The sequence below is a fragment of the Microcaecilia unicolor genome, chromosome 1, assembly GCF_901765095.1.
Source record: "Microcaecilia unicolor chromosome 1, aMicUni1.1, whole genome shotgun sequence".
In the NCBI taxonomy this organism is placed as follows: domain Eukaryota; kingdom Metazoa; phylum Chordata; class Amphibia; order Gymnophiona; family Siphonopidae; genus Microcaecilia; species Microcaecilia unicolor.
In genome coordinates, this window is record NC_044031.1 from 151,853,497 (window position 1) to 151,876,489 (window position 22,993).

The following is a 22,993-nucleotide window of genomic DNA, read 5'->3' on the forward strand; positions in this document are numbered from 1 at the left end:
GAAATTTAAAATATGCACACATAGTCCAAAACTATATATCATCTTTAAAAGATTGAGGACATTTGGAAATGCAAAGAAAGCCTAAAATTCTAGAATTTAAGTAAGGCTGATGCAGGACATACTTTGCTTTCAAGTATTAGAAAGATTCTGGGACGGAATTATCTATTAATTATAGTTGGTTCTGCAAAATAAAAGAAATCCTCCTACAATTCAGCATCCTTGCAGCAGAGTACATGATTAAATGCTGGCTAAACAATTTTTATTCTACCAGTCCTGAAGGACCAGTGAGTCAGCATCAAGATTTCAATTAAATTACATAAGTATTGCCATACTGGGAAAGACCAAAGGTCCATCAAGCCCAGCATCCTGTTTGCAACAGTGGCCAATCCAGGTCACAAATACCTGGCATGATTCCCAAAAAGTACAAAACATTCTATACTGCTTATCCCAGAAATTAGCATTTAGAAAGGCTAATTTGCAGTCTTCCACTGATACTTTGTACTACTGGACATACCAGGAGATTTCCAATGTAAGACACCTAGCAGAGTCTTTGAAAATCCAGTGGAGCTGATACTACCCTACAAAGTATGCAGGGTAAACAATGCACTGGAATTTCAAAGTCAAATATCCTTGCATTCTTGCATAGTTCTGTTCTAATGCTCTCCCTTTAATGCAGGGAGAAGGTATATGCCCTGTGCACTGAATGCATATATTTCTCTGTAGACAGCAGAAATTTTCAAAGGGGATTCATACATGGGCAAATACCTCTTTACCTAAGGAAAATCTCTTTGAAAATTATCCCTGATTGATGAAAATTCCAAATGTTTATATTGGGAAGTACTCCCACACTTTCAGAATTCAGACTGACTGAATTGGGGTTTCGGCTTTGATGTCGAAACAGGCCTGAAATTCAGATTCAGCTATATGTTAGCTTCAGTCAAAAATATCCCCCCCCCAACCAAAAGTGCTGCCATTCCACCACCCAAGTCTCTTCCCGAGCCTACGTTAGAAGCCAGTCGCTCCTGCCCCTGCCATCTCCTCCACGAAAATGACAGCAGCCATTTTGAGATTGGAGCCGGCATAGGCAGGAGCATAGCATAGATAGCCATGGCTAAGGAAAACATCTGGATAACTGCAGGAGTTATCTAGAATTCACTTTATGGTTTATTGAATTTGATATACTACCTTTCTTAAATATAGCAAGGCAGTTTACGTGGAGGGGCATAATCGAACGGCGCCGGCCAGCCAGCCATCTATTTGGCCGGCGCCGTAAAGCAGAGCCCCAATCGTATCATCGAAAAAAAGATAGCCGGCTATCTTTCGTTTTGATAATACGGTTGGAACCGGCCAAATCTCAGCATTTGAGCTGGCTTTAGAGATGGCCGGCATTGGTTTCCAGCGATAATGGAAACTAATGCCAGCCACCTCAAACCCAGCCAAATCCAAGGTATTTGGTCATGGGAGGAGCCAGCATTTGTAGTGCACTGGTCCCCCTCACATGCCAGGACACCAACTGGGCACCCTAGGGGGCACTGCAGTGGACTTCAAAAATTGGTCCCAAGTGCATAGCTCCCTTACCTTGGTGCTGAGCCCCCCAAATCCCCCCAAAACCCACTCCCCACAACTCTACACCATTACCATAGCCCTTATGGGTGAAGGGAGCACCTTCATGTAGGTACAGTGGGTTTTGGGGGGGGGGTTGGAGGGCTCCCATTTACCACCACAAGTGTAACAGGTGGGGGGGATGGGCCTGGGTCCACCTGCCTGAAGTGCACTGCACCCACTAAAAACTGCTCCAGGGACCTGCATACTGCTGTCATGGAGCTGGGTATGACATTTGAAGCTGGCATAGAGGCTGGCAAAAAAATGTTTAAAAAATGTTTTTGGGGTGGGAGGGGTTTGGTGGCCACTGGGGGAGTAAGGGGAGGTGATCCCCGATTCCCTCCGGTGGTCATTTGATCAATTGGGGCACTTTTTTGAGGCTTGGTCCTAAAAATAAATGGACCAAGTGAAGCCGGCCAAATGCTCGTTAGAGCCGGCCATCTTTTTTCCATTATCGGCCGAAGCTGGCCATCTCATAACCACGCCCCCATCTCGTCAGACCTGTCTCTGATGTATGAGAAGAATGTGATTCCCTTACTGGCTGAGACTAGACACACCCTACAACTCTGGGGCACCTGCCCGCTTTCCCTATCGGGACACATCGGGCTGTTTAACATGATAGTGCCCCCCCCCCCCCCGGTGGTTATATCTGTTCCAGATGCTGCCATTATTTTTGAGACAGAGAGAGGAACGGTCCCTGCATAAATTAACTCAAATGTTTCTCTGGAAGGGCAGGCGTCCCAAACTTCCAAAAAGTACATTACAAAAACCTAAAGGGCATGGGGGAATGGGTCTGCTGAACATCAGATACTTAACAGTGTCTTGCGCCATGAGGCATATGCGTGATTGGTTGACAGGACAACAGTGTTTTTCTGCGACACTCGTGGAATCTTCTGTTTTCCCCACGACACATCTTAACTGGTTGTTGCATACGTCAAGAACAAAGCCTGAAACTGGGATTCGCAAAAATCAGCTTGTACTTTCTGCCAGGGCAGCCTGGAGATGGTTGTGTCAAAGACATGGCTTCTCTGCGGCAGCGACACCTTTCTTGTCACTATATCATAATCCGGACTTCCCAGAAAGAGCATCGTCGTTGGCTTTTGCTCGCTGGCGCAGGAAGGGAATTCGTTACTTGTACCAGCTAGTGAATAAAGAAGGAAAGATCCGGCCCTTTTCAGATATTCAAAAAGAATTTGCACTGTTATTGTCAGATTATTTTGCTTATATTCAAGTGCAGCATTATGCCTCCTCGTTGGGTTGGATCAACCTTTGTGAAGATGTGCAGGACACCCTAAATACAGCTCTTACATTGGGGTCACAGAATGTGGTTCCATTACAATTTCACCATAGATATCTACTGCATTCTACAGAAGATTTGGACTTTTGCAGCAGAGCAAGAGTGTGGACAGAGGAACTGGTGATTGAAGTGTCTGCGGACCTGTTCTGGAGCTTTGTTTTGTCCATACATCAGAGCTCCCCTTTCACAAGTTGCTGAGAGTTACAATATAAGTTTGCACTCGGGGAACAAGATGGCTGCCGCTGCATAGAGCTGTTGTAACAGCGTTCCAACTTACCTGGGCAAAGCGATTTTCCTCTTTTAAAATGCCCCACACAAAGAGAAAAGGGATGGTGAAGAAGGTTCCCTCGCCCTCCGCTACCTCAACACCAACCCAACTAAGTTTGGATCAATTTTTGACATCAATCTCCCAATTATCAAGGGAAGGTAATACCGTAGTGGAACGCACCGGAGAAGTGGAGTCTCCACCGGTTGATGAAACCTCCCTGTCTCCTGCATCGCAGTTGCTTCCTCCGTGTCCGGCAGCGTCAGCAGACCTTGGGACGACCCCATACACCACCGGAAGTGTGGTTGGAGAGGCGCCAGTTGAGGGACCTGAGCTGCAATACTCGCTGCCAAGCGTGAGAAGATTATCTCGGGGGAAAAACCGGAGGTAAATTTAAATTTGATTTGGACTATGTTGAATGGAATGAATGAAACGCTGCTAAAAACGTCTGGGGAAGTTCATGTCATGAATGAAAAATTTGAGGAATTGAAAGTAACGATAGAGCAAGTTAAAACAGAAACCTCAATAAAGATCACGAATATCCAGAAAGAAGTAGATTTGCTCCATGAATTTAAGAATGCAGCAATAAGAGATAGTGGCGATGTTCGGCGCAGAATCAAACAGATTGAGAACTATAATAGAAGATTGAACTTACGATTGCTTAACTTCCCAAAACTCCTAGGAAATTCTCCTTCTGATCTCTTTAGAAGATATCTAAATGAGATTCTAAAGTTTCCCCTTGAAAGTATGCCGCCAGTAAATAAAATCTATTATATTGGAAATCCTATGGAGAAGATTGGGGAAAAACAGAATCTGCAGCAAACAAATGGCAATTTGGACATATCTGCTCTATTAGAACAAACTTTGGATAAATGTACTGACAGGGCGACCCTCATAGTTTCTCTGGTATTTGAGCAGGACTTGAATGCCATTATGAGAAACTACTTCAAAAATTCCACTACCCCTTTCGGAGGAGAAAGGATATGGATATACCCGGACGTTACAAAGCAAACCCAGCAAAAAAGAAAACTTTTCCTGGCAATGAGAAAGAGGACATTGGAGATAGGGGGTTCTTTTTTTTTTATTGTGTATCCATGCAAATGTAATGTTAAGTTGGGTTTAAATAAGTATGTTTTCTATTCACCAGACCAGTTAAAATCTTTTTTAGATTTAAAGCAACTTAAATAACATCTAATAAGTAATTTTGATTGGGAGTATGCAGCGAATATTTCCTTAATATTTATTTCTACCTTGTAATCTTCTCTATTCTTTTGTTCCTCCATTTTTTTTGTGGTCTGAGGAAGCTAACAATTATTTTTCCTTTGTTTAATTAATTAGATGATATAATTTCTTTGGCTGTATTTCACAAACAAGTTAAGCTTGTTAATTATATTGAAATTAATAAATAGAATAATAAAAAAAATAATAATAAAAAGTTTGCACTCCAAATATATCCCCAGCTAGGGCGCACCGGGCTGGGTTTGGAGCTTCTGGAGCCTGTCCCAAATGTAATCAGGCTCAGGCCACCCTTCGACACATGTTCTGGTCCTGTCTGCGAATTCTCGCTTTCTGAAATTAAAGACCTTGCCTCAAAGGAGGGCAGGCGCTTGCAATGGACTTGGGAACGTTTCTGGGACACACTATAGCCAGTGGCAAGAAGTATAATTCTTAACTAAATGTACATTATGCATTGTGCGTTTTAGCAAATTTGCTTTATAGACAATGGTTTTCAGAAGGGGGGGAGGGTGGTTTGCAGGGGTGTAGAAGGGTTGGGGTTGGGCTGGGAAGGGTAGTGGGACGGTTTATGGTTATAACCCTGTTTTGGTGTATTTGAATATGAGAAAGAACAGCTATCCAGCTTATTTTCGAAAGAGAAGACCGGCCATCTTCCGACACAAATCAGGAGATGGCCGGCCATCTCTCAAGGCCGACGAAATCGGCATAATGGAAAGCCAATTTTGGCCGGCCTCAACTGCAGTCCATCGCGGAGCCGGCCAAACTTCAAGGGAGCGTGTCGGCAGGGTACAGAAGGTGGGCCAGGGGCATGGTACGAGATGGCCGGCTTTGCCCGATAATGGAAAAAAGAAAGCTGGCCCTGACGAGCATTTGGCCGACTTTACTTGGTCCCTTTTTTTCAGGTCCAAGTCCCAAAAAAGTGCCCGAACTGACCAGATGATCACCAGATGGAATCGGGGATGACTTCCCCTGACTCCCCCAGTGGTCACTAACCCCCTCCCACCCTCAAAAAAGCAACTTTAAAAACTTTTTTTGCCAGCCTCAAATGTCATACCCAGCTCCCTGACAGCAGTATGCAGGTCCCTAGAGCAGTTTTTAGTGGGTGCAGTGCACTTCAGGCAGATGGACCCAGGCCCATTCCTACCTACCTGTTACACTTGTGGTGGCAAATGGGAACCCTCCAACCCCACCCCAAAACCCACTGTACCTACATGAAGGTGCCCCCCTTCACCCATAAGGGCTATGGTAATGGTGTAGAGTTGTGGGGAGTTGGTTTTGGGGGGGATTTGGGGGGCTCAGCACCCAATGTAAGGGAGCTCTGCACCTGGGAGCTATTTTAATGGCTTTTTTTTTAATTTTTAGAAGTGCCCCCTAGAGTGCCCGGTTGGTGTCCTGGCATGTCCGGGGGGACCAGTGTACTACAAATGCTGGTTCCTCCCACGACCAAATGCCTTGGATTTGGCCGGGTTTGAGATGGCCAGCCTTGGTTTCCATTATCAGCAAAAAACGAGGCCGGCCATCTCAAACCCGGCCATCTCTGACATTTGGCCGGCCCCAACTGTATTATCGAAACGAAAGATGGCTGGCCATCTTGTTCGAAAATACGGTTGGCCCCGCCCCTTCGCGGCGCCATCCTTGGAGATGGGCAGCCTTAGAGATGACCGGCCCCGTTCGAAAATGCCCCGCCACGTATACCTGTTATGTGTTCTGCAATAAACATGATTTAAACATAAAATCAGGTAGGACAGAAAGAAACTCCAATTTGTGAGAAAAAAGAGAGACACAAAAGGCACGCAGGGCCAGAGCAGTCTAGCAATTCACATCTGCCAAAACTTAGCACTTAAAACCCTTAATAAAGAGATATGTTTTTAGTGCTGTCCTAACCTTTTTATAACAAAACTTAAGGGGCTCATTTTCAAAGCATATGGATGTCTCAAAATAGCATCCCCCCCCCCCCCCCCCCCCCCCCCCCCCCCCCCCCACAATCCATCTGCCAAAAACATCCAAACTGTGATTCTGGAATGGAAGAATTTGCAGTTCATCAAAATTGTAAGGGGGCGTGTTGTAGGTGTGTTTTGAGTGGGACTAGGGAGGGCCCAAAATTAGGACATGCAACAGCAATAATCAAACTCAAAGAAACATCCAAGTCTAAAAAGAAGGGCATTGTTAGTTAGACCTGTTTCAGTCATGTCCATAGTACAAAAGGTGCTCTGATTGAGCAGCTGACCAGTGGAGGGGTTCAGACATGACACTTCCTTAATCCCCCAGCGGTTGCTGTCCCCTTCCCTCTCAACTGAAAGGAAAACTGGAAAGGAAAAACCAGGCTCTATCTCAGCTACGGGTATTATAGCCATTCTGGACATAGTAGTAAGCAGGTCAGAGGAGTAGCCCAGTGGCCTGTGCAGTGGAATGTAAACCAGGGGACCCAGGTTCAACTCCCATTTCTGCTATTCTTTCTTTTTTTCTTTAAATTGTGAATCTTCCAGAAACAGACCAAAATATTTATGACACCTGCAAGCCTGAAGCCTATTGAGGTGGTGTACGTTCAGGTACAGTAGGTGTTTGCCTGTTCCTAGAGGGCTCAGCATTTAAAATTTAAAAGTTGAAAGGGGATATGAATCTCGGTGCCCTGGTTTACAGTCCACTGCACTGACCACCAGGCTGCACCTCTGCTCTGCAAGGACATCTGTGTGGCCATTCCTGTAAAAATGCTTCCAGACAGATGTCCTTGGCCCTGGATTTTTGGCATTCATAATTTGGACATTTCAGTTTGTAAAATGGCTGTTCTTTTTGGACATTCTCATGTATTTTCGAACAGGAAACACCAAAGTATTTCCTGTTCGAAAATGGCTGTGAGATGGGTATTTTTTTGGATGTTATGAGCAGGACGTCCCAATTCTGACTTGAACAATCTTTTGAAAATACTCCTCCACTTGTACTTTAATAAAAGGCTCCTTGGGGGGGGGGGGGGGGGCAGTTATGAACATGAGTTACTGTTAAAACACGTTATTTTAGGACAGGGTCTCTGTGGTAGTGTGAGTGGGGTTGGAGCTAGAGCCTTCATAAAATACAGTCAAGGAAAAATGAAAACAAAACCCCTTTTATTAAACAAATACTGAACCCTGTTGCCTCACATAGTAACATAGTAACATAGTAGATGACGGCAGAAAAAGACCTGCATGGTCCATCCAGTCTGCCCAACAAGATAAACTCATATGTGTATACCTTACCTTGATTTGTACCTGCCTTTTTCAGGGCACAGACCGTACAAGTCTGCCCAGCAGTATTTCCCATCTCCCAACCACCAGTCCCGCCTCCCATCACCGGCTCTGGCACGGACCGTATAAGTCTGCCCTCCACTATCCTCGCCTCCCAACCACCAACCTATCTTCCCCCACCTGCTCCGCCACCCAATTTCAGCTAAGCTTCTGAGGATCCATTCCTACTGCACAGGATTCCTTTATGCATATCCCACGCATGTTTGAATTCCGTTACCGTTTTCATCTCCACCACCTCCCGCAGGAGGGCATTCCAAGCATCCACCACCCTCTCCGTGAAAAAATACTTCCTGACATCTTTTTTGAGTCTGCCCCCCTTCAATCTCATTTCATGTCCTCTCGTTCTACCGCCTTCCCATCTCCGGAAAAGATTTTTTTGCGGATTAATACCTTTCAAGTATTTGAACGTCTGTATCATATCACCTCTGTTCCTCCTTTCCTCCAGGGTATACATGTTCAGGTCAGCAAGTCTTTGTTCATACGTCTTGGAGCGCAAATCCCATACCATTCTCGTAGCTTTTCTTTGCACCGCTTCCATTTTTTTAACATCCTTCACAAGGTACGGCCTCCAAAATTGAACACAATACTCCAGGAGGGGCCTCACCAATGACTTGTACAGGGGCATCAACACTTCCTTTTTTCTGCTGATCACACCTCTCTCTATACAGCCTAGCAACCTTCTCGCTATGGCCACCGCCTTGTCACACTGTTTCGTCGCCTTCAGATCCTCGGATACTATCACCCCAAGATCCCTCTCCCCCTCAGTACCTATCAGACTCTCACCGCCTAACACATAAGTCTCCCATGGGTTTCTACTCCCTAAATGCATCACTTTGCATTTCTTCGCATTGAATTTTAATTGCCAAACCTTAGACCAGTCTTCTAGCTTCCTCAGATCCCTTTTCATGCTTTCCACTCTGTTGCAAATCTTAGTATCATCCGCAAATAGGCAAACTTTACCTTCTAACCCTTCGGCAATGTCACTCACAAATATATTGAACAGAATCGGCCCCAGCACCGATCCCTGAGGCACTCCACTACTCACCTTTCCCTCCGCCGAGCGAACTCCATTTACCACCACCCTCTGTCGTCTGTCCGTCAACCAGTTCCTAATCCAGTTCACCACTTCGGGACCTATCTTCAGCCCATCTAGTTTATTTAAGAGCCTCCTGTGAGGAACCGTGTCAAAAGCTTTGCTAAAATCTAAGTAGATTACGTCTATAGCACATCGATGATTCAATTCTCCAGTTACCCAATCAAAGAATTCAATGAGATTCGTTTGGCACGATTTCCCTCTGGTAAAACCATGTTGTCTCGGATCTTGCAGCTTGTTGGCTTCTAGGAAATTCACTATCCTTTCCTTCAGCATGGCTTCCATTACTTTTCCAATAACCGAAGTGAGGCTTACCGGCCTGTAGTTTCCAGCTTCTTCCCTATCACCACTTTTGTGAAGAGGGACCACATCCGCCGTTCTCCAATCCCTCGGAACCTCTCCCGTCTCCAAGGATTTATTAAACAAATCTTTAAGAGGACCCGCCAGGACCTCTCTGAGCTCCCTCAATATTCTGGGGTGGATCCCGCCCGGTCCCATGGCTTTGTCCACCTTTAGCTTTCCAAGTTGTTGATACACACTCTCTTCCGTGAACGGTGCTATATTCATTCCATTCTCAGGTGTACTTTTGCCAGTCCCTCACGGTCCTTCTCCAGGATTTTCTTCAGTGAAAACCGAACAAAAGTATCTATTTAGCAAATTGGCTTTTTCTTCATCATTATCTACATAGCGGTTTGCTGTATCTTTTAGTCTCACAATTCCCTTTTTAGTCATTCTTCTTTCACTAATATACCTGAAGAAATTTTTGTTGCCCCTCCTTACATTTCTAGCCATTTATTCTTCCACTTGCGCCTTCGCCAGACGTACCTCTCTCTTGGCTTCTTTCAGTTTCATCCGGTATTCCTCCCCGTGTTCCTCTTCTTGAGATTTTCTATATTTCTGGAACGCCAACACTTTAGCCTTTATTTTCTCAGCCACTTGCTTGGAGAACCATATCGGTTTCCTTTTCCTCTTGCTTTTATTTACTCTCCTTACATAAAGGTCTGTGGCCCTATTTATTACTTCTTTCAGCCTGGACCACTGCCCTTCCACTTCATGTTTGTCCTCCCAGCCCATCATCTCCTTCCTCAGGTATTCCCCCATTTTACTAAAGTCAGCGCACTTGAAATCCAGGACTTTGAGTTTAGAGTGGCCGCCCTCCACTTCAGCTGTTATATCAAACCAAACCATTTGATGGTCACTGCTTCCCAGGTGTGCACACACTCGCACAATAAACAATAAGGTTTCTTTAGTTTCAGAGGCAAAGTTCCCACAAGCCTGCAGCTGACAGGCCTCAAGCCCACAGTACACACAGCTACTTGCAGGCAGTGGCGTAGGAAGGGGGGGCGGGAGGGGCAGTCCGCCCCAGGTGCACGCGCTCGGCGGGTGCCGGCCCCGCTGGTTCCCTGCTCTCTCTGCCCCGGAACAGGTTACTTCCTGTTCCGGGACAGAGAGAGCAGGGAACCAGCGGGGCCGACGCAGCTCCAAGTGACATGCACTCGGGGTGGATCGGCCCTCCCACAGGTAAGAATGCAGTCCAGGGGGCGGGTTGCGCTCCGTGGGGGTGCGCCGCAGAGGGGGGGCCGTGCCGTGATGCACCCGGGGAGGGGGTGCGCAGCAGCGACCTGCCCCGGGTGCCATTAGCCCTCGCTACGGCACTGCTTGCAGGTTTGCACAACACAGGTCTGCCTCCAGCTAGACCTCAAGGACAGCATTATTGTAAAGCTAAAGTTAAAGCTTAGCCTACCTTACACATAAGCAGGGAAGACCTATTAGAGTTGCCAACCGTCTGGTTTTGAGCCAGCCTAGCCAGCTTTGCAAAGGCCAGGCTGGCTGCTGCCAGACCCCCCCCCCCCCAAAAAAAATAAAAACCCACATTTTTTCTGCTCCCTCCCTCCCGCAGATCTGTGGGCTCTCCTTTTCTCCATTCCCTCTCACCTCTAGCTTCACTGGTATCCCTTCCTCCCTCCTGGCTGGTCCTTGAAAACCAAGGAGGGGGAGACAGCAGAGCTAAAGATTCACTGCTTCTGTTTGCCCCTGAGCTTCTCTCTGTTTGGTCCTGTGCACAGGAAGTTGTATCAAAAAAGGTGGGGTCAAACAAAGCGAAGCACCAGGGCAGTCAGAAGCAGTGTGTCTTTAGGGCTGTCTGCCACTCATTGTTATTTTAGAGTCCAGTATAATATATGCAGTGCTTCCTTTTCACGGATAAGGTTCTTGCTCTTTCGGTCCTAGGAGCTAGAGCTACAAGTCTGTGCATAGTGTTTTCCAGTGGAGGGATTGTGTGTTGGCCTTACTGAGGGGGGCATGAAAACTTTAATCTAATTTTAATTTGTAATAACATCAGACAGTGTTTGTGAAAGAATCCTAGAATATGTGACAGTTTTTCATCTGACATGGCAACCTTAGGGGGTCTTTTACTAAGCTGCGCTAGCGTTTTTAGTGTGCGCTGAAAATAGGCAAGCGTTAAATGTTAGAGATGCCCATAGGAATACATTGTTTAGCGTATGCCTATTTTTAGCGCAGGCTAAAAACGTTAGCGTACCTTAATAAAAGACCCCCTTAGTGCGGACAATTGGTTGTACAGGGGTGGGTGGGAGAAGGATGCAATAGAAGATGTGGTAAGGGATTTTGGGTGGGGCCATGGGAGTGGGACAAGGGAGGAGTATGGGTGGGATAAGGGATGGGCATGGAGCAGGGCAGGTGCCTGGTTTTTCTCTGTCAAAAAGTTGGCAACCCTACCTACACTGCAAAGCGGCTTCTCTCCTCCCAGGGCCTCTCTATCCTGTTCTGCAAGAGAGCTTTTACTTCCTGCTCACTGTTGAGCCCCATCCTCCTGGTCCGACAGGCTAACATCCCTATGCTACACTGGCTCTGCCTCAGCCCTGTGATATGGCAGGTTTAGCACCACCTTCTGTAAGGGGGCTAAACTGCAACCTCAGTGACGGAGTGTTCTTAGGGATACCTGACGCTATATCAATCACTCATATAGCTTTACAAATATCCCTAGATAATTCTGATATATCAAGATGTTTTTGATTTTTAAATAGGAGGAGGTTTTTTTCTCCTCCTATTTAAAAATCAAAAACATCTTGATAAATCAGAATTATCTAGGGATATTTGTAAAGCTATATGAGGTACTATTTGTTGGATATCCCACTGAGCTCTTATTTAAGATTAGATTGGGCTATATCAATCATTCTCACAGTCTCATTGTATAAAATAGGATCCCATACTAATATAACCCGACTTATCAGTAGCCCACATTGATAGTTTGCTTAAATTCAATTTAAAGCATACTAACCTAGGAATGAATGCACATACAATCAAAATGCATGCATTAACAAATTCTAATGCATGTTAAAAATGTTTTATTAAACAATGTTTAAACAGACTCTTCTCCTGCATGCAAATATAAGTGATATGAGTATACTGTATGGTACAATCATTTGTTCCATAGCAGGATAACATTTCCCGAAGTTTCTGTTCTTTTGAAATCATTTCACCGTGATCAAATTATATGCTTTGAAATGATTACCCAGTCAGCAAGATAAATTGTAATAGCAGATCCTCTGAAATAATGTTTTACATGTGAGCATGGTAACAAGCATAATTGCAAATAATCAGCATTTGAGTGGAACCTTTTCCAGTTATTTGATTATCTTTTCAGCACATATTTTTCAAAACACAATACTCTGACCTAGTTTACTTTCTTTCCACAGGGGAGTAAAGAGAGTGAATTATTATTTTTTTTCCCTTATCACTGCAGACTAGCTGAGCAACTGAGATGGAATGAACTGCAAAGACTGAAAATACCTCGATTGGTAGCAAATTGAAGGGTCCTTTTACCCGCTGCGGTAAAAAGGGTCTTGCTGTAGTGGCAGGGCTGTTTTTGCCATGCACCAGGGCCCTTATCACCGCAGTGGGTAAAAAGCTCCTAAAAAAAAGACATGGCCATGCAGTAAGATTCTTCTTACCGCGTGGCCATGTGGGGGGGAGGGACCACCTACCACCACCCAGTGAGGTGACAGTAATGGCTCCCATGGTAACCCAGCAGTAACCGGGCAGCGTGCAGTGCTGCTTGATTACCGCCAGGTTAGCACCATGTTAGAACTTCCAAAATTATTTTCCATATCACTGGAAATGGCGCAAGGTCGAGGCAGAACTACTGCCGCCGGCTACGTTGGGATGGTGGTAGTTCTGGGTTGTTTGGCAATCCTTTTGCCCCTGAGTGCTGAGGCAGTCATGGCCACTAGAAAGTAGATAGGGCATTGCCACTGAAAATTCTACAGTGTCAAAGGACATGCTGCAATTTTTAACTCACTCGAGAGACCCTGGATTGATTGAAAAGGAAGTTGGTATGAGTATCCTTGGAGTGATTGTTTCTGTCCTATAATTTGATGGAGTTCCTTTCTTTCTTTCTTTCTTTCTTTTCTTTTTTTTTTTTTGAATTGTACATCACTCTGACTTGTAAAAAGGGTGGTATATCAAATTATTTTAAACTATTATTGATTAAAGTGTGGACAAGCATTTTTGGCTTCTTCCCCTTAGATTGAGCTTCCAGGGGAAGAATATATCCAGTTCCCTTTCTTCACTCAGTTCCAGATGTTGGAGATGTAAGGAGAATGCTTCCTCTTGCCTGAACAGGCATAATGAGGGTCATGCATACTGCAATGAGGCTACTAATGTATTATGCATTTCTGAGCAGGAGCTGACCTCAAAACCCATTTAAAAGGCTTCTTTTTTTTACATTCTCCACCATACCTAGGACTTCCTTGTCTCTCTTTTTTTTTTTAGACAAAGAATGTACTTATTTTCAGTCACTGAAGTCCAGAAATCACTTTCGGCTAAATGTCAGTGAACTGAGCCCTGTATGATTTGCAGGAGGTATTCAGGATGTTTATTTATTTATTTATTTGGATTTATTAACCGCCTTTATGAAGAGATTCAGTTTTTGTATAACTGTGTAATGCACTGCAATTTCAGCTAAAGGATTTTGGTGCCTACAATTTGATGTACTTGCATAAGGGAATATTCAACCTACAGGAGTTAGTGATTTCTAAGCTGTTGACAGGCATAGGCTTTACCTGAGCCTGGATTTTCAAAGCTTGGCCAAAGACCAGGGGACACTCAATGAAATTACATGGAAATACTTTTATAGCAAATAGGAGGAAATATATTTTCACTCAAAAAATAGTTAAGCTCTGGAACTTATTGCTGGAGGAAATGGTAATGGCAGTTAGTGTATCTGGGTTTTAAAAAGGTTTGGACAAGTTCCAGGAGGAAAAGTCAGAGGTGCAACTAGGCGGGGGGCAAGGGGAGCAGCTGGATTTTGAATAAAATGGTGCCTGTGCAGATCAGCCTTTCAGTTTCACACTGATGCCTATTTTACAAAAAGTCTGTTCTCCCTGACAACAAAACCTGGCTACGCTTCTGGGAAAAGTTCATATTCTGTTATTCAGATGGACAAGAGGGAAGCCACTGCTTGCCCTGGGATTGGTAGCATGGAATGTTGCTACTAATTGGCCACTGTTGGAAACAGATTACTGGGTTAGATGGACCATTGGTCTGACCCAGTTACAGTGGCCAGCCAGAAGACCACATACTAGCCTATATTTAGACCAGTGAGTGGTTAGCTTGGTAGATAAAATTAGGACAACCTTTCTGTTGTCCCAGGGGCATAGCCAGACCTCGACGGGAGGGGGGCAGAGCCCAAGGTAGGGGGCACATTTTGGCTATGTGACATATGGGTGACCATATTCCTATGTGTTTCTCTAGTGTTAGCGCGTACTAAAAATGCTAATGCACCTTAGTAAACAGGGCCCTTAGCCTCCCTATCTGGAATCAGTCACCCCTCTTCTGGCAGCACTGACAGAGAGAGGCTATGAAGGAGATTTTTACACTATTGCAGTGGCGTAAGGCTTCCCCTAATATTTAACAGCTCTTGCTTGTAAAATCTTATTGTAAGGCACTCAAACTAAGAATTGAAGGGCATCGCACAAAAACCTGATACATCACAAAAATCACATTTTTGACAAAAGCAGTTCTTGTATTTAGATTTTATTTTTCCCCTGTGAAAGCCATCATTTATAGGTTATTTTGTTACTAGCCATTGAGCCCGTTAAAACGGGCTAGTATGGGTTTTTTCCAAGGCCCCCCCCCCCGAGGTCGCCGCTACCGGTCGTAACGTCGGCGAGGGCGGGACACAGGCAGGGAAGGAAGGCCGACGGGAGCTCAGCTGATCTGCCTGCTGCGTGTCGGCCATGTAAGTTCAATACCGAAGAAGAGAGTGCTCGGGCCGGGTGGAGGGGGGCGGCGGCGACTCCGGGTGGGGGGAGCAGTAGCGGCGACCTCGGGGGGAGCGGTAGCGATGTCGGCGGTTCCCTCCCTCCCCTTCGCGCGGTTTCCCTCTCTGTCCCGCCCCCATCATCACGTATTGACGTAGGGGCGGGACAGAGGGGGAAGTCTCTACTGCGCATTTGCGGGTGAGTACGGTCACTCGCCATTTATATGTTTGATTGTTAGCTTTGCTACATATCATCAGAGCAATGTCAGAATAAGAAAATAATGTAAAGACTACTGTCTAGACAGCTTCTTAGCATATTTTTGTCTAAATATTTAATGTCCGATTAATAATGCAATAGTTGTGCTAATAAAATAAATATTTACATCTTTTTAAAAGACATGAGATTAACAGCATGGCTACAAGGAAAAATCTGATATAATAGATTACTATATTTTATTTGTACATTAAGGGGTCCATTTACTAAGATGTGGTAAAAAAAAAATGGCCTTAGTGCAGCTGGCAAATGGTCAGTTTTCTATTTTTTTCCCATTAAAGTCCATGTGCTAAGTTTACAATTAGTGCATGGCCATTAAAAAAATTACTGTGGGAGCATTTACCGACACCTATTAAGTAGGTGGTAAGGGCTCATGAGGTAACCCTGCACTAACCAGTTAGCATGCAGTAATACGGACCCTCTAAAGACTAAGGTGCAGTAAAAGGGGCCCTGTGGTGGCATTGACGCATGGATTTACCATGTGCTGAGGCCCCTTTTACCGCAGAAGTTTTTTTTAAAGGAAATGGCTGTGCGGTAAGTACAAACTGACTGTGCAGCCATTTCCTGGGGGAGCCCTTAATGCCTCCTATTTAGGAAGTGGTAAGGGCTCCCACAGTAACCCAGCAGTAAAACTAAATATTTCTGTTCATGCCAGAATTGGTACACTGTGGGGGTGGGATTGTCCAAAAACAACAAAGAGAGTCCAAATCTCCCGTAAAAAACAACAGAGAAAAAACAAAAGAACGGAAGAATACAGAAAGACCAAACTCGAAGATATAAAAAGGCCTTCTTCAGGGGTCTATAAATTGGCTTATACAAATATTCACTGTGGGGGTGGCAGGTGCTGGACTGGTACATGCCAATGCCGTGGTAGCTCTACTGCGACATTGTAAAAGGGCCCCTAAATTCTATAAAGGGTGGCCACATTTTGGTCCCCCCAAAATTAGTGCTAAGTATAAATGACACTAAAAGTTGAGTGCCTTTTTTTAGAGTAGCACTTTGTGCTGGGATCAGTATCCAATTTTAGGCTCATAGATTTACATCGAATGAAACTCGGTGTAAATCCTTGTGCCTAATATAGGCACAGACCTGTTATATTCTATAACACTGCATGAAAATTCTAGGAATGCCATAGACCCACCCATGCCTGGCTTGGCCTGCCAATGGAGACTGGATAATGATTTCAATATGGCCAAGCACATGCAAAAGGTTTTACTCTAAGATTTATTGTGTACTGTAGTAGAGAGGTGTGGTAGCCATGTTAGTCCACTTTTAAAGGTAATCAGTAGAAATAAAACAAAATAAAACATGGAAAAGAAAATAAGATGATACCTTTTTTATTGGACATAACTTAATACATTTCTTGATTAGCTTTCGAAGGTTGCCCTTCTTCGTCAGATTGGAAATAAGCAAATGTTGGTAGATGACAGTATATATGAGTGAAACATCAAAGCATTTCAGTGACAGTCTATATGCATGGAGACAGGGGATGAGTGAAACATCAAAGCATTTCAGTGACAGTCTAACAGGATGGGGTGGATAGGTGAGAGTCAGGGAGACAGGAGAGCAATACAATTTGCAAAGCAATACAATTTTATGCTTTGTAATGGGCTCGAAAACCCAGATCTTTGTTAAGTCCTGTCTGGTGGGTGTCAAAATATTTAATCATTTTGACTTCAAAGGTCTTATGTTCCTGTATTGTTTTAAAGTTCCCTTTCAGGATCCTTACCATGAAATAGTGTACTGTAGAAATTATGGGGCTCAATCTCAAAACAATAAGAAGTTTTGGTTAGACCTGTTTCAATCACAACTGTGTCCAAAATATGCCCTAAATTCTATATAGCACACCTAGAGATCCACATCGAAATCCAAGTGGATTCTATAACAATGCGTGTATTTTAACAAGCTAATGAGCACTGATAACAGCACTTAACAAGCAATAATGAGTACTAATTGGCACTGATTAGAGTTTACACACACAACTCGCTAAGCGTATTCTGTAATGAAGTGCACCGAACTTCTAACATGCACAGGCAAAAAAGGGCATGGTAATGAGCATTCTGAAATTTATGCATGTACTTATAGAATACGGTCCAGTGCAAGTAAATCTATGTGCCTGGTTTACACCATATTTTACATAGAAACATAGAAACAAGACGGCAGATAAAGGCCTTATGACCCATCCAGTCTGCCTATCCTCTGTAAGCCCTAATTCTTCCTGTTCCTAAGCGATCCCACATGCTTATCCCATGCCTTTTTAAATTCTGCAACAGTCCTCGGCTCCAACACATCCACCAGAAGGCCATTCCACGCTTCCACCACCCTTTCTGTGAAATAATACTTCCTTAGGTTACTCCTAAGCCTATTCCCTCTTAACTTTGTCATATGCCCTCTCATTCCAGAGCTCTCCTTCATTTGAAAAAGGCTCTCTTCCTATACATAAATGCCCTTGAGATATTTAAACGTTTCTATCATGTCTCCTCTCTTCCAGTGTATACATGTTGAGGTACCTAAGCCTATCCCTGTAATTTTTGCATTCAAGACCGCTTACTAATTTCGTAGCCGCCCTGTAGACTGACTCCATCCTGTTTATATCTTTCCGTAGGTGCGGTCTCCAGAACTGCACGCAGTACTCCAAATGAGGCCTCACCAGAGACTTATACAACGGCACTATCACTTCCTTTTTCCTGCTGGTCATGCCTCTCTTTATGCACCCAAGCATCCTTCTGGCTTTGGCCGTCGCTTTTTCTACCTGTTTGAAAGCTTTAAGGGCATCAGACACAATCACCCCCAAGTTCCGCTCTTCCTTCACACACTGAAGCACTATACCCCCTATACTGTACCGCTCCCTCGGATTTTTGCGACCCAAGTGTATGACCCTGCATTTTTTGGGATTAAACCTTAGTTGCCAAATATCAGTCCATTCCTCTAGTTTCGCTAGGTCCTTCCTCATGTCATTCACACCCTCCAGGGTGTCCACCCTGTTGCATAGTTTAGTATCATCCGCAAAGAGACAAACCTTACCAGACAGCCCTTCTGCAATATCGCTCACAAAGACGTTAAAAAGAGCCAGTGTAAATGGATGTGCGTAGTTTTAGGCGCTGAGATATCAACTGGGTGTATTCTATAATTGACGCCTAAAGAACACGCTCAGTCGGTACTGATTTCAGTGCCAATTTTTTAGGCACCATATAATCTCCCCCAAAACCCCCTACTCCCCCAGTGGTCACTGACTCCTTCCCACCCCCCCAAAGATGTGAAAGAAATAGTACATACCAGCCTCTATCACAGCTTCAGATGTTATGGCCTGTCCTATTAGAGTAGTAAGCAGGTCCCTGGAGTAGCCTACTGGTTGGTGCAGTGCACTGTAGAGAAGGAGACCCAGGCCCATATCCCACTCTAACTGGTACACTTGTGGTGGAATGTGTGAGCCCTCCAAAACCCACCAACAACCTACTTTACATACATATAGGTGACACCTGCAGGCATAAGGGCTATTGTAGTTGTGTAAAGTTGGGTACATTAGATTCTGGTGGGTTTTGGAGAGCTCACCATCCAATATAAGGGGGTAATGATGAGATGTGTACCTGGGACCTTTTATGTGGAGTCCACTGCAGTGCCCCCTAGAGTGCCCCACTGTTCTGCTGGAATACCTGTGCAGCCAGTCTACTAAGAATGCTGGCCCCTCATACATCCCAATGCAGTGGCATTCCTGGGGGGGGGGCGGTGGGTGCGGTCCGCCCCGGGTGCACGCCACTGGGGGGGGTGCCACGTGCCTGTCGGCTTCGCTCATTCCGTGCTCCCTCTGCCCCGGAACAAGTTACTTCCTGTTCCGGGGCAGAGGGAGCATGGAACGAGCGAAGCCGACAGGCACACGGCAGCCCCCCCCCCCCAGCAGGTAAAAATGCACCTGGGGGGGTGTCATTTTGCCGGGGAGGGGGGGAGGTGTCGTTTCACTGGGGGGGGGTGCTGCACCTGGGGGGGGGGCACATTGGCGATCCGCCCCGGGTGTCAGCCGCTCTAGGAACGCCACTGTCCCAATGACTTGTTTTGTGCATTTTCACTTGGACTTTTTTTTTTTTAATGGTCCTGAAAGATAAATGCACTGTGCAAGAACCTGTTAAGTCTACTCATAGCCAACTGCAGTTTCTTGGTTTCCCATTTTCTTTTCAGTGATGCCTTTTGACATCTAACTTCGTCACCATTCCATGCAGATGGACTTTGGGTAACATGATCTCCAATTTTGTTGAAAGTTGAAAGGATTTCTTGCTTACTTTGGTCATTTAAACCATCCATACAGTGGTGCTTGCAACCACAATCAGGGCTAGTAAACTGCTGTGGTATTGTTTGTCCTTTTCCACTCCCAAATTCCTCTCCCTTCACACATTTAATTTTGTTACAGTTCATTTTCAGTCGCTGTCATCATGCTTTCATTTTTTAGTATTTTGGCAGGATAATTTGACATTTTCACCTATGGCCGCCATGCTCAAAAATATAAAGTATTGCTTCCCTCACAGTGGTGAATGATCAGCTAGAATAGTTCACTTGCTTAATAAAGCATGGGCTCAATGACATTTTACTATGCAAAATTATCACTACAAATTAATTAAGTTGACCTAAATTAGTTCTTTAAAATTAATTATAACAATAGTTAGCAGATAAACAAAATATTGTACATGTGAAGTGATTAATATATTTATTTTTTGACATTTATATTCGATATTATCCCAGCAACCTGAGTTCAATGTGGCTAACAATACAGTGAAATCACATCATACAGAATACATAACACACTGCAATAAAAAGAGAAAGAAAGAACAATACATAAAAAGGAAAATAAAGATTCAGTAGAATGGAAAACAAAAATGAGGCCATTATAATGCCTTTGTATCACTCCAAGGTGCAACCACACCTCAAATATTGTGTTCAATTCTGGTCTCTGCATCTCAAAAAAGATATAATGGAGTTAGAGAAGAGCGATGAAAATGATTAAGGTGATAGGACAACTTCCCTATGAGGAAACGCTGAAGCAGCTAGGGCTCTTTATCTTGGCGAAAAGATGGCTGAGGGAAGATCTGATAGAGGTCTATAAAATAATGAGTGGAGTGGAATGGGTAGACATGAAGCATTTGTTTACTCTTTCCAAAAATACTAGGACTAGGGGGCATGCGATGAAGCTACAAAGTAGTAAATTTAAAACAAAATGGAGAAAATGTTTTTTCACTCAACATGTAATTAAACTCTGGATTTCTTTGACAGATAATGTGGTAAAGGTGGTTAGCTTGGCAGTTTTAAAAAGGTTTGGATGGCTTCCTAAAGGAAAAGTCCATAGACTATTATTAAAATCACTTGGGGAAAATCCACTGTTATTTCTGGAATAAGCAGCATAAAATGTATTGAACTTTTTTGGGATCTTGCCAGGTATTTGTGACCTGGATTGGCCACTGTTGGAAACAGGATGCTGGGCTTGAAGGACCTTTGGTCTGTCCCAATGTGGCAATACTTATGTACTTATGTAAGATCAGTATCCACACCTAGAAATTTTCCATAAAGGAAAGTTTTTAACATTTTATGAAACATCAGGTAATCACAGCTGACCTCTAATTGACTTCGGCAAGGAGTTCAAACGTTTCGTGCCCTGATAAGCAAATCCCGCTGCAAGAACTGATTTGTAAATAATTTTCTTACAGCTTGGCTAATGAAGCACTAGATAATCTCTAGCCCCAAAACCAGCCTTACATGGTAGAAGATCAACAAGAGATAACATATAGCCGGGGCCATACCATACATATTTGGTAGGTAAGTGCACAAAGTTTAAAAGCGACCCTTGCATTTATTGGGAACCAGTCCAGCTTAGACAGCAGCGTTGATTCCCTCTCAAAATGCAAAACTTTAAAGACAAGCCAAGCCGCAGTGTTGTGAACAGTTTGGAGGTTTTTTTAACAGCAGTTCCCTGCAACCAGCATAGATTGCATTAGTCAAATTGTGACAAAATGAGCATCTGGACAAGAGGCTCCTTTTACTAAGCCACGTAGGCTCCTACACGCACCCAACGCATGCCAAATTGGAGTTACTGCCCGGTTCCAGCATGGCCCTTACGGTAATTTCAATTTTGGCACGCGTCCACTACGCACGTCTGAAAAATATTTTTTATTTTCTGGCACACGTAGCGGATGCACGCCAAGTGGCATCTGTCGTGTGTAGGTCATTACTGCCCAAATTCTTCACTGCTAAGTCTATGGCTGGCGGTAAGGTCTCAGACCCAAAATGGACGCGCGGCAGTTTTGATTTTGCCGTACGTCCATTTTCCGCAAAAATAGAGGCATTTTTTGTAGGTGCGCTGAAAAATAATTCTGCGCATACCCAAAACACACGTCTACACTACCATAGGCCATTTTTCAGTGCACCTTAGTAAAAGGACCCCTAGGCGTCTGAAGATCACAGTAGGAAAGAAAGATCTAATTCTCCTCAATTGTCATAAGGTTTCAAAGGATTTGGACACAACAATGGATACTTGTGGCTCAAAAATTAGGTGACAATCAGCAACCGTTTCCAGAACTCATGGTGTAGACTCCAATGGATAAACCATGAGAATTGGTTAGACACTATACCAATAGTTTCCAAATGTATTAATATGATTCAACATTATAGCTCAATTCATGGCTTCAAATTAAATCCAACTAAGAAGACCAAGTTACTTTGGCTTGCCCATAGAGGAACTTTCCAGTGACTAGTAAGTTCTCTATAAAAGTAGATTTCTTCAAAGATTTTAGATACCTCTCTTTCCTTTGAGCCACAGGTACATCATTTGACTCAAACTGTCTTTTAAAAATTATGTCAATTGCATCATATTCGACGATTCTTTGACAGGGCCCATTTTTCCATTTTGGTACACTCTGGTATAATGAGTCATTTGGATTATTGTAATGTTGTTTCCTCATCAGTATCAGAGAAATTACATTTGAAATTTCAATTACTGCAAAATAGTGCTGCTAAACTTATTTTGAATCTTACGAAATTTGATAGTTCCACTTTTGCCCTTGCTACTCTGCACTGGCTTCCTATTCGTCTGAGAGTTTTCCACCAGAGTCGCTATGCTCACATTAGCCCTCTCTTCAAGTTACTTCACTGGCTACCTATTTGTTTCCGCATTCAATTCAAACTTCTCTTACTGACCTATAAGTGCATTCACTCTACTGCTCCCCAGTACCTCTCCACTTTTGTCTCTCCCTAAGCCCCCCCCCCTCGAGTACTCCGTTCTGTGGATAAATCTCTCTTGTCTGTCCCCTTCTTCTCTACTGCTAATTCCAGACTCAGTTCCTTTTATCCCACTGCACCTCACGCCTTGAATATACTTCCCGAGACTGTACGTCTAGCCCCATCTTTGGGTGTTTTCAAATCCAGACTAAAGGTCCACCTCTTTGGCGCTGCTTTTGACTCCTAACCACTACTCACTTGCCCTGTACCCTTTTATCCCCACCTCTTTAATTCCCTTACCTCTTAATTGTTCTGTCTGTTTGCCTGTCCTATTTAGATTGTGAGCTCTTTGAGCAGGGACTGTCTTTTTTGAGTATGGTATACAACGCTGCTTATGGCTGTGCAGCAAGTAAAGCACTTGCCATACAGCCATTGTGGGGGGGGGGGGGGGGGGTGGGGAGCCCTTACTGC